Source organism: Dasypus novemcinctus, chromosome 7, assembly GCF_030445035.2.
Source record: "Dasypus novemcinctus isolate mDasNov1 chromosome 7, mDasNov1.1.hap2, whole genome shotgun sequence".
NCBI classification, from domain to species: domain Eukaryota; kingdom Metazoa; phylum Chordata; class Mammalia; order Cingulata; family Dasypodidae; genus Dasypus; species Dasypus novemcinctus.
Window position 1 is genome coordinate 41,701,433 of NC_080679.1, and position 12,070 is coordinate 41,713,502.

A 12,070-nucleotide genomic window follows, 5' to 3' on the forward strand; every position below is an offset into this window, starting at 1 on the left:
CTTATTAAAATTTCTACATACATCCAGCATCATTCTCTACCTTTTCATCCCATATTCCATCTCCCACCAGCCTACATTTCATAGTCCAACTCCATAAGTCTATGCACTGTATTTAGTTCCTATCAGTAACACCATACAATACTGAACCTTTTTTGTCTGGCTTATTTCACAATATAATATCCTCAAGAGTCTTCCATGTTGGCATGTGCTTCCCCAATTGATTTCTTCTTACAGCTGCATAATATTCCATCATATGAATACACCACATCTTATGTATCCACTCACTGGATGATGGACACTTAGGTTGTTTCTATCTTTTAGAACTGTGAATAATGCCACTATGAACATCAGTGTGCAAATTATCTGTTCATGTCCTTGCTTTCTTTTTTTTTTTTTAATTGCCTTTGTAATAATATTACATTAAAAATATATATATATGAGGTCCCATTCAACCCCACCACCCCCACCCCATGTCCTTGTTTTTAGTTCTTTTGAGTATAATCCTAGTAGCAGGACTGCTGGATCATATGGCAGTTCTATATTAGTTTCCTGAGGAATCACCAGATTGTCTTCCACAGGGGTTGTACCGTTTTACAATCCCACCAACAGTGAAGGATTGTTCCTATTTTTCCACATTCTCTCCAGCACCTGAAGTTTTCTGTTCCTTTAATGATGGCCATTCTGTATGATGTGAGAGGATATCTTGTAGTTTTGATCTGCATTTCCCTAATGCTAGTGATGTTGATTAGTAACAGGCAAAAATATATCTGAGATTAAACAATACACTCTTAAATAACCAGTGGGTTAAAGAAGACATTATAAGACATCAATAAATACATCAAGGCAAATGAAAATGAAAATACAACATACCAAAACTTATGGGATACAGCAACAGCAGTGCTGAAAAGGAAAGTTATAATCCTCAAGGCTTATATTAAAAAAGAAGAAAGAGCTAAAATCAAAGACCTAACTGCACACCTGGAAGAACTGGAAAAAGAACAGCAAACGAATCTCGGAGAAAGCAGAAATAATAAAGATCAATGAGAAACAAATGAAATGGAAAAAAAAAAGAGCAAATCAACAGAACTAAAAGTTGTTTTTTTAAGAAGATCAAGAAAATTGATAAATATCCTTACCTAGACTGACAAAGAGAGAAGATGCAAATAAATAAAATCAGAAATGAGAAGGGGACATTACCACTGACCCAGCAGAAATAAAAGAGATCATAGGAGGATACTATGAACAACTGTATGCTAAATCACTGGACAATATTAATGAAATGGACAAATTTTTGGAAACACATGAATAAACCACACTGATCCTAGAAGAAACAGATGTCAACAAACAAACAACTAATAAAGAAACTGAATCATCAAAAACTTCTAAAAAATGAAAAGTACAGGACCAAATGGCTTCAGAGGTATAAATCCTACCAATCATTTAAAGAAGATCTAATACCAATCTTTCACAAATTCTTCCAAAAATTGAACAGGAAGGAATGCTACCAAACTCATTCTATGAAGCTAACACTATCAAAATAACCAGGCCAAATAAAGATATTATGAAAAAAGAAAATTACAGACCAATTCCTTTAATGAATATGGGTCAAAAATCCTCAACAAAATATTTGCTAACCAAATCCAAAAATATATTTTAAAAATTATATATATCATAATCAAGAGGGTTTTATACCAGGTATGCAAGGGTGGTTCAACATTAAGAAAATCAATTAGCGTAATATACAACATTAATAAACTGAAGAAAAATTTCAATCATTTCAACTGATGCAGAAAAGGCATGTGACAAATTACAACATCCTTTCTTGATAAAAACACTCCAAAAAATGGGAATTGAAGGAAACGTTCACAAAAAGTACATATATAAAAAGTCCACAGCTAACATTATACTTAATAATGAAAGACCGAAAGCTTTTCCAGTGAGATGGGAACAAGACAAGGATGCCCACTGTTATACAATATTGTGTTAGAAGCTCTAGCTAGAGCAATTAGGCAAGACAAAGAAATAAAAGGCATCCAAATATGAAAGGAAGAAGTAAAACTTTCATTATTCGCATGATATGATCCTATACTTTAGAAAATCCTGAAAAATTCAAAACAAAACTATTAGATCTTAGAGACAATTTCAGCAATGTGGTGGGATACAAGACTAATATGCAAAAATCAAGAGCGTTTCTACACACTACTAATTAACAATCTGAGAAGGAAGTCAGAAAAAAATTCCATTTACAATAACAACTAAAAGTCTCAAATATTTAGGAATAAACTTAAGGAAGGACATAAAGCATCTGTTATCAGAAAACTATAAAACATTGATAAAAGAAACCAACAATGACCTAAATAAATGAAAGGATATTCTATGTTCATGGTTTAGAAGACTAAACCATCACTGAGATATCAATTCCACTCAAACTGATCTACAGATTAAAAGCATCACGATAAAAATTCCAATATACTTCTTTGTAGAAATGGAAAAGCCAATTATGAAATTTATCTGGATAGGTAAGGGCCCCTGAATAGCCAAAAATGTCTTTAAAGCTACCGTGGTAAAAAACAGCATGACACTGGCATATAGACAGAAAAGAATGACCAGAGGAACTCTCAAATCAAGAGTTTGAAAATAGGTGGCAGACTTGGCCCAGTGGTTAGGAAGTCCATCTACCACACGGGAGGTCCGCGGTTCAAACCCCGGGCCTCCTTGACCCATGTGGAGCTGGCCCATGCGCAGTGCTGATGCGCACAAAGAGTGCCGTGCCACGCAGGGGTGCCCTAGCGTAGGGTAGCCCCACGTGCAAGGAGTGAGCCCTGTAAGGAGAGCTGCCCAGCACGAAAGTGCAGCCTGCCCAGGAATGGCGCCCCGCACACAGAGAGCTGACACAACAAGATGATGTAACAAAAACAAAGATTCCTGTGCTGCTGACAACAACAGAAGAGGACAAAGAAGACGCAGCAAACAGATACAGAGAACAGACAACCGGGGTGGGGGAAAAAGGGGAGAGAAATAAAATAAATAAATAAATCTTTTTTAAAAAAAAATCACTTGACCATAGGTATGAGGGCCTATTTTCAAACTCTTTTTTTTTTTTTAAAGATTTATTTATTTATTTATTTATCTCCCTTTTCCCCCCGCCCTGCAGTTGTCTGTTCTCTGTGTCTATTTGCTGCGTGTTCTTCATTGTCCGCTTCTGTTGTTGTCAGCAGCACGGGAATCTGTGTTTCTTTTTTGTTGCATCATCTTGTTGTGTCAGCGCTCCGTGTACGCAGTGCCATTCCTGGGCAGGCTGCACTTTCTTTCGGGCTGGGCGGCTCTCCTTACGGGGCGCACTCCTTGCACGTGGGGCTCCCCTACGCAGGGACACCCCTGCTTGGCAGGGCACTCCTTGCGTGCATCAGCACTGCACATGGGCCAGCTCCACACGGGTCAAGGAGGCCCGGGGTGTAGGAGGAATAAAAGCGCCCAAGAGCACCCTGTGCACAGCCGATAAGGCATAGCTCATCAATTGCCGACATGCTGTCTCTAAGGCAACCACACAGCTAAACAAAATGGCCGCTGACCACAAGGTCAGACAGAATGGCAACCAGGCCCTGTCCAGCTACACCACGTCTTCTTCCTCCTCTCCGAGCCCCTCTCCCGTTGTTTAATCCACACCAATCAAGCAGTATGGTGCAAAAAAATTCAGCCTACATGATCAACCTAACCGTCCCCCATAGCTTACCCCTTTCCTTGTTTGGGCATATATTCGCCCCCGCCAATCAGATACCGCCTAGCCCCCTCCCCTATTGCCCTGAACTATAAATTGCTGTTCCTACGTAATAAAGTTAGACTTGGTCCAGAACCCTGTCTCCGGAGTGTGGGGGTGGAGGGGTATAGAAACATAATGTATGTACATTACTGAAGTTAAGTTGGTATCTGAGCAAATGAGATGGTTATAGATTTAGGGTTTAAATTTAAGTCCCATGGTAACACATGAAAAAAATATCAGCAAATATGTAAAGTCACAGAGAAAGGAAGTAGAATATAGGTTACCAGGGATGGGGGTCAGGAGCAATGGAGAGTTAATGCAATAGATGTGTGGGATTTCTGTTTGGGATGAAAGGAGAGTTTTAGGTAAGGATTGTGGTGAGGGTACTGCAACATTATGAATGTAATTATTTCCACTGACTGGAGGATCTGGGAGGGGATCTGGGATGGGAAAATTTGCATATATATATTCACAATTTAAAAAAAGAAAGAGAAACTAAAGAGATAATGACAATTAAATGCAATACATGATGGTGGATGGGATTTAAGAATGGAGAAGAAAAGATCCAAAAGGGCATTGTTGGGATATAAGAAAAACCTTGAGTATAGAATATAAGGTTTATATCAATGTTAAATTTCTCAAACTTGTAACTGGACTTAAGGTCATCGCATAATGAATATCCTGGGAAGCAGATGTGGTTGAAGCGATTAGGTTCTTGCCTACCACATGGGAAGTCCATGGTTCAGTTCCTGATGCTTCCTAAAGAAAACAGTGAACTGGTACAATGGACAGGCCCGGCAAGCTGATACAACAAGATGACACAACAAGAGATAGAAGAAGAAAAACATAATGAGAGACACAACAAAGCAGGGAGTAGAGGTTCCTGGTGCCTCCTAAAGAGAAAAAGCAGAAAAGCAGGCTGGCACCATGGGCAGGCATGGCAAGCTGGTATGACAGGCAGCCGTGGGCAGCTGATGCGACAAGATGACACAACAAGAGATGCAAGAGGGAAAACCATAATGAGAGATACAACAAAGCAGGGAACAGAGGTAGCTTAAGTGATTACACGCCTCCCTCCCACATCAGAAGTCCCAGGTTCAGTTCCCAGTGCCTCCTAAAGAAACAAAGACAACAAACAGACACAGCAAGTGCAAACAATGAAGGAGTGAAGAGAAATAAACATGAAAAAAAGTGATGATCCTTATTTGTATGGAATGTACAAGGAAGTACTATGTGTTCAAGAAGTATGATGTGTGCAACCTGTTTTCAAATGTTCAGAAAACAGGGAGGGAGAGAGGGAAGGAGGGATTGAGTGAGGGAACACAGACAAATAAAGGAATGGCAAAAGTGACAAAATGTTAAAATTGGTAGATCTGGGAATCTAGGGAAGGTGGATGTATGGAGGAGTTCTCTGTATGCCATTTATATTATTTTTGTACCTATCCTGTAAGATTGAAATTATTTCACAAAAATGTGAAGGAAGTTGAAAAAATCCTTATTTATTTCACCTAGGTACACAAGAGTAGTTTTAATCTGGAAAGTGGAATATTGCGTAATTTTTCTACTTTTACTTTTATACTCCTGAATACATGAATGTATAAAAAGAAACATGGATTTTTAAAATCATTAAACAGTAATTAAAAAGCCACTTTTAATTGGAAAATTCTAATATTCAATGGACAGGTGTTAACAAAGTTTCTAGTATTGCTGTGTAAGACGTATTATACTGACTTTTCAGCCAGTATTAAGTAGTTGAATAAAATAAGGAATCATTTCTCAGAGACTTAAAATGCAGATTAAATGAGCTGAAAGTGACTGGAACCAAATAAATTAATCTAAGATTGAGGCTGATAAAAATAGACAATAATCAATAAAATCCATGTGTGAATCTACGAAAGGCAATTTTAGACTAGATTAGCTTTACTTCTAATCATATTCATTTTATTAACATTTTAATGATTCACTAGCTTAGTTTAACTTCTAATGAGGACTATGATGATTTGGAGATTTATATAACCCAGAAAACATTCTCTTAAACTTAATCCATTCCTTTGAGTGTGAACCCATTTTAAGTAGGACCTTTTGATGAGGTTACTTCAGTTAAGATACGGCCAACCTCATTCAGGATGGTCTTAATCCTATTGCTTGAGTCCTTCACAAGCAGAATAAAATTCAGAGAGACAGAGAAAACACCAGGGGAAGCAAGAAACTGAAATACAATGGACACAGAAAGAGAACAGAGAGGTCACCATACGCATCACCATATGAAAGGAGTCAAGGACAAAGGATCACTAGCACCCAACCCCAGAACATCTCAGTGATGCCTTGACTTGTACCTTCTCTTAGCCCCCAGACCATAAGCTAATAATATAACATTGTTTCAACCAATTCATTGTATCATATCTGCTTGAGCACCCAAGGACATTTTTTAAAAAAGACATCATCTAGTTGTATTCCGTTGTTTTCCCCTTTATTCTGGAATTCAGTATTTTTATAACCTACTTGCTAAGTATTAAAAAAAAATTTAGTGACGCCTTACTTATATTTCAAAAAGTAATTGCTTAGGATCTCCTAGGACGTGGATGAGGAGGAGGAGGTGGTGGCAGCAGAGGAGGCACTCAGCTGGAGAAAGTCAGCAACAGAGGCTCAGCGCCCGGGGTAGCGTGCCCTGGCTGCCAGTCCATTTCCCACGCAGGAACTGCTGATGCCCAAGGGACGCCGCGTGGTGGGAGATGCGGGAGAGTGCAGCTGTGTACCGTGAACCTGCGTCGCTGCAGGAACTTGGTGGCATCCAAGCCCAGTCAGCCAGGATGGGTCTCTCCTGCAGCACACCTCCTGCTTGCAGGAGCCCGAATTCGGAGCAACACCCCCCACTCCCAGCCTCTCCCACTCCCCCGCAGCCCAGCACCACTGCGCCTTCAATGTACCACTTGATGGGGGTCAATAGCATGGTCATAGTCGATGTCTGGCAGCCCAATGTCTCCTGCACGAGCAACTGCAAACGCTCTTTGTTCCAGAGCATGGAAATCGTGGAGCTGGAGCTCGAGCTGATCCAGGCCATCCTGGTGGTGATCCCATGCCTGCTGAGCTGCTACAAGCTGTCGGGTGGCCCTCACCAGCAGACACAGCCAGGCCAGGAGGAAAGAAGCAGCCCTCTCCTGGGAAGGATGCCTCTGGACCTCAGACAACAGTGTCGCAGGCCTGCTGTGGCCCACCAACCACCTGGCGGACCTCCACTTCACCCAGCAAGCCCATTTCTACTGCTTCCAGCCCACGAACCTGTACCTGCAGCAGGAGATCCACTTGCCCCCCACCATCTTGCTGTCAGACAATGAAGATGAAGTGCAGAGGGCCCTACCAGGACCCCCTGCACACTCCAGCTGCGGGACAGAGCAGCAGCTGGAGCTGAACCAGGAGTATGTGTGGGCACTCCCTAACAGAACCATCTTTGACAGTGACCTGTCAGACATTACCTTATTGTTGGGCCCCTGCCCCAACCCCCTTAGCAGCAACTCAGGCATCAGTGCCACATGCTACAGCAGCAGTGGGTGCATGGAGTGGCTGCCCCCCACCTACAGTCAGGTCATCGGGCACTACCCGGGGTATTCCACTTTCCAGCACCAGCAGAGCGACAGGCACCCTCCTTGCTGGAAGGGATATGGCTCCCCCACCCACACATCTCCCACCTGAAGAGCACAGTCTTCTGCAGCTAACAGAAGAAGAAACTGCAAGGATACCCTCTCTAGGATGCACCTGGGAGCAGGGGCTGGGGCAGCAATAAAAAGGCAAAAACATTCAGGCACTTCTTCAAACATAAGAGAGAAGAGGGCAGCTCTGTATAAATATTTACATATTATATCTGGTGTGAATGCACAAGCCAAGAAAACCTGCAAAAACCCATATTTCTTTGCTGTGTCTTGAATGCAGAGAAAAAAAAGTCTAGATTAGTCTTCTTTTGCTTCTAGTGGAGCTGTGTGCATGAATGCTTATTTTGTTTCTTAGTTCATTTAACTTTAAAGACATATTTGCACAAAACCTTTGTTTAAATATCAGCTATATATATGTGTGTATATAAGAGAAACTGTACATGCAAGGGCAGGAGAATTTTTGTATTAGAAGAGATCTATTTTAAGAAGTTTTTTCTGAACTATAAGAGGAAAAAATGGCAATTTTTGAGTGCCAGCTCAGAAAGTATTACTTTGTAAAAAAAAAATTACAAAGGATGGATTTAGATTTATATAAATGTTGAGATCTTACACTATTTTTTAGTATAAATATGTCAGTGCTTCGTTTGATGGAAATTTCTATCATGTCTATTCAGACTCTAAGGAGAAATGTTGGAATTTCAGAGCAGGTGTTAGGCAGAGGGGTGAGCCCCTGTGGTAGCCAGAGAGCAGCTCATAACAACCAGCTTGGGTGGAGGGGCGGGATGCTGCTTTCCCTGACAATAGATGCTTTGGTTAATTGATAATTACCACATTATACATTCCCTACCAAAGGAGACACACTCTTTTCCCCCTCTGGGCCACTTAGATTCAAATGAACAAAATTCCTAACAGGCTTTGTATCTCAAATGAAATAGGAAAGTAACTCGAGAAATATTGGGTTGTAGGCACTAGTTATACCTTTTCCCAAAAAGAAAATAAACTATTCTCTGAAGGAAAATAATTGCTTACAATTTCCAGTAAGATGGTGAATTAGAGAGACACAGGACTCAATTTTCTCCCAGAAAAAAAAAAGAGGACAGGCAGAAATGCCTAGAAAACTGTTCTAGGGATTAGGACACCAAGGAAAGGCCAGACACTACCAAGAACAGAGATGGGCAAAGAAAAGGAGACTCAATGGGAAAAATCAGTGAGTAAAAGCTGCAACTGCAGCAGCAGCTGGCGACCATCCCCCTCACCCTTGGAACAAACAGCACTCATTCCTCCCGAAGCTGACCGGCAGTTACACACAGCAGGGATCACAGGGGTCCACTTCCCAAGGAAAGGGAAGAGAAAGGGATGCAGTCTATGGCCAGTTCAGCTTTGGCCCAACAATTTGGTTTGCTGTGCCCCACACGTCATGTAGTTTCAGGATGGAATCCCATCACTGTTTGTCCTGGGAGCCAGCAGGGGCCTAAGAGATCCCACCTACTCAAACACCCTCCCTACTGACCTGGACTGGTTGCTGACAATGCAGAGAGTTGAATTTATTTCCTCCCCAGATAAAGGGAGAGGCCACCTGCCAAAGGAGGAAAACTTCTGAGAAAGTTGATTTGAGAGGTCTGGCTCTGAATAGTCTGCCTGGAGGGAGAATTATCCATTACATTTTTTCTGTACCACCTACCCAGTCCTGGTTACAGTGAACACAATCCCACCAGGGTTTGAGCAGTGAAGTCTGTGGACCAAGTGCATGCAAAGAAGATAGTAAATAAAATAAGAGGGTTTTTCAGGCCATTACAACTTACTCAAGGCCCTTGGAAACTGGTCTACAATCAATTACTTAATCCTTGCCCTGATGTAAGCAACTAAACAGAACAATCCTAAAGACCTAGAAAAGCTGAACCAAGAATCAAAGAATAGTGGTAACACACAGCCACCCACCACAAAATCCCTACACCAGAGACTAAGCATCAGAGTAAACTCACCATCATAATCAGACATCAGCAAGAAATATTAAAGGGAAGTCTTCAGCCTGAAAAGAAAAGACAGGAAAGAGAGGCTGAGAAGGAAGTGTAGATGTAAAGACTATCAGAAAGGATAACCAAAAGGATAAAAGGACAGACAAAAATAAGATATGACATGAAAACCAAAGGACAAAATGGTGGAAGTAAAGAATGCATTTACAGTAATATCATTAAATGTGAATGAAATGAAATCCCCAATCAAAAGATAAACGCTGAGAGAATGGATAAAAATACATGAGTCATCCATATGCTGTCTATAAGAGACTCATCAAGGGATACAGATAGGCTGAAAGCGAAAGGTTGTAAAAAACATATTTCACGCATACAGCAACCAAAAATGAGCAGGGGTAGTTATACTAATATTGGACAAAACAGACTTTAAAAGCAAAAAAAGTTGTAAGACATACAGAAGGCCATTATGTTTTAATAAAAAGGACAGTCCACCAGGAAGGAGTAACAGTCATAAATGTCTATGCACCTAAGCAGGGTGCCCCAAAATACATAGGGCAACTCTGGCAAAACTGAAAGGGGAACAGACATAATAGCTGGAGACCTCAACACACCACTCACATCAATAGATAGAACAACTAGATAGAAGATCAACAGGGAAAACAGAGAACTTGAACCATATGATAAACAAGGTAGGCCTAATGCATACATAAAACATTGCATCACAAATCGGCAGGCTATAATCTTTCCAAGTGTTCATGGATCTTTCTCCAGGATAGATCACATGTTGGGTGACAAGACAGATCTCAATAACGTAAGACTAAAATTATACAAAGCACTTTCTCAGATCATAATGGAATGAATAAATCTATAACAAGCAGGAAAGGTGAAATGTGGAAATGTGTGGAAGCTAAATGGCACACTCCTAAACAATCAGTGAGTTAATGAAGAAACCATCAGAGAAATTAGTAAATATAATGTGGTGAATGAAAATGAGAACACAACTGATCAAAGTTTATAGGATAACCTGAAGGCAGTGCTGAGAGGGAAATTTTTACCCCTAAATGCCTATAGTAAAAAAGAAGAAAGAGCTAAAGCCAAACACCTAACTGAACACCTAGAAGACTAGAAAAAGAACAGCAAACCTATCCCAAAGCAAGCAGACAGAAAGAAAAAAATATTTGAGCAGAAATAAATGAAATTGATAACAAAAAACAATAGGGAAAATCAACAAAAGCAAAAGCTGGTTTTTCATTTTGATTTGTTTTTCAGGGTGGGGAATCTTTATTTTTTTTCTTTTTTTTTTTTAATTTTAATTTTTTTAAATTAATAGATCACAAGGAAAAAAGCTGGTTTTTGAAACTGTCAAGCCCTTAGCTAACAAACAAATGAAGAGACGATGCAAGTAAAGTCAGAACTGAAAGGGGGGACATTACAGACCACAGAAATAAAAAGGATCATAAGAGGATATTATGAAAAACTGTATGCCAACAAACCAGACAACCTAGATGAAATGGACAAATTCTTAGAAACAATCAAACAATATCACTGACTTGACAAGAACTACAAGAACTTAACAAAACAATCACATTTAAAGAAATTGAATCATAAAAAAATTTCCTCATAAACAAAAAAAATCTAGGACCAGATGACTTCACGGGTGAATTCTACCCAGCATTTCAAGAATTAACACTAATCCTGTTTAACTCTTCCAAAAAACTGAAGAAGGAAAATTATGCAACAAATTTTATGAAACCAGCATCGCCCTAATACCAAAGCAAGATAAAGATATAACAAGAAAAGAACAGGCTAAAAATATAGATGCAAAAATTCTCAACAAAATACTTGCAAACAGAATCCAATAGCATATTAAAAGAATTATACACCACAATCAAGTGGGATTTATTTCTGGTAATCAAGGGTTGTTCAACACAAGAAAATCAATTAATGTAATATATCGCATTAACAAATGAAGGAAAAAAAAACACATGATCTTCTTGATCGATGCAGAAAATATACTTGACAAAATCCAGCATCCATTCTGGATAAAAACACTTTGAAAGATAGGAAGAGAAGGAAAGTTCCTCAACATGATAAAAGGAATATATGAAAAACCCACAGCCAACATCGTATTAAACAATGAAAAGTTGAAAGTTTTCCCTCTAAGGTCAGAACAAGACAAGGATGCCCACTATCACAAGTAATAAAAGAAAAAAGAGAAAAATCGAACCTCCTCAAAATAAAACACTTTTACAATGCAAAGGATATGTCAAAAGCGTGAAAAGGCAGGCTATTCAATAGGAGAACACTATTAGGAAACCACATATCTGATAAGTGTTTAATATCCATGATATATAAAGAGATCCTACAACTCAGCAATAAAAGATAAACTACCCAATTAAAAAATGGGCCATTTTTGGGGGGACAATGCTGAAAAATCACATGAAAAAAATGTTCAACTTCACTAGCTTAGGGAAATACAAATCAAAGCTATAATGAGGTATCATTTTACAACTTTTAGAATGGCCACTATCACAAAGACAGAAAACTACAAGTGTGGGAGAGGATGTGGGATAGGAATGCTTCGTCACTGTTGGTGAGAATGAAGAATGATACAACCACTATGGAAGACTGTTTGGTGGTTCCTAAAGAAGTCAAATACAGATCTGCCATGTGACCAGGCAATACTACTA

General features: G+C 39.7%; 1 protein-coding gene and 1 pseudogene across 1 annotated transcript in view; one reads left to right on the plus strand and one right to left on the minus strand.

The window, feature by feature from the left end:
• The window catches only part of CYP20A1 (cytochrome P450 family 20 subfamily A member 1), a 108,103-nt gene that overhangs the window by 62,826 nt on the left and 33,207 nt on the right, over positions 1-12,070 (minus strand). The window lies entirely within an intron of this gene.
• Positions 6,510-7,506, plus strand: LOC111762993 (protein TMEPAI pseudogene; annotated as a pseudogene).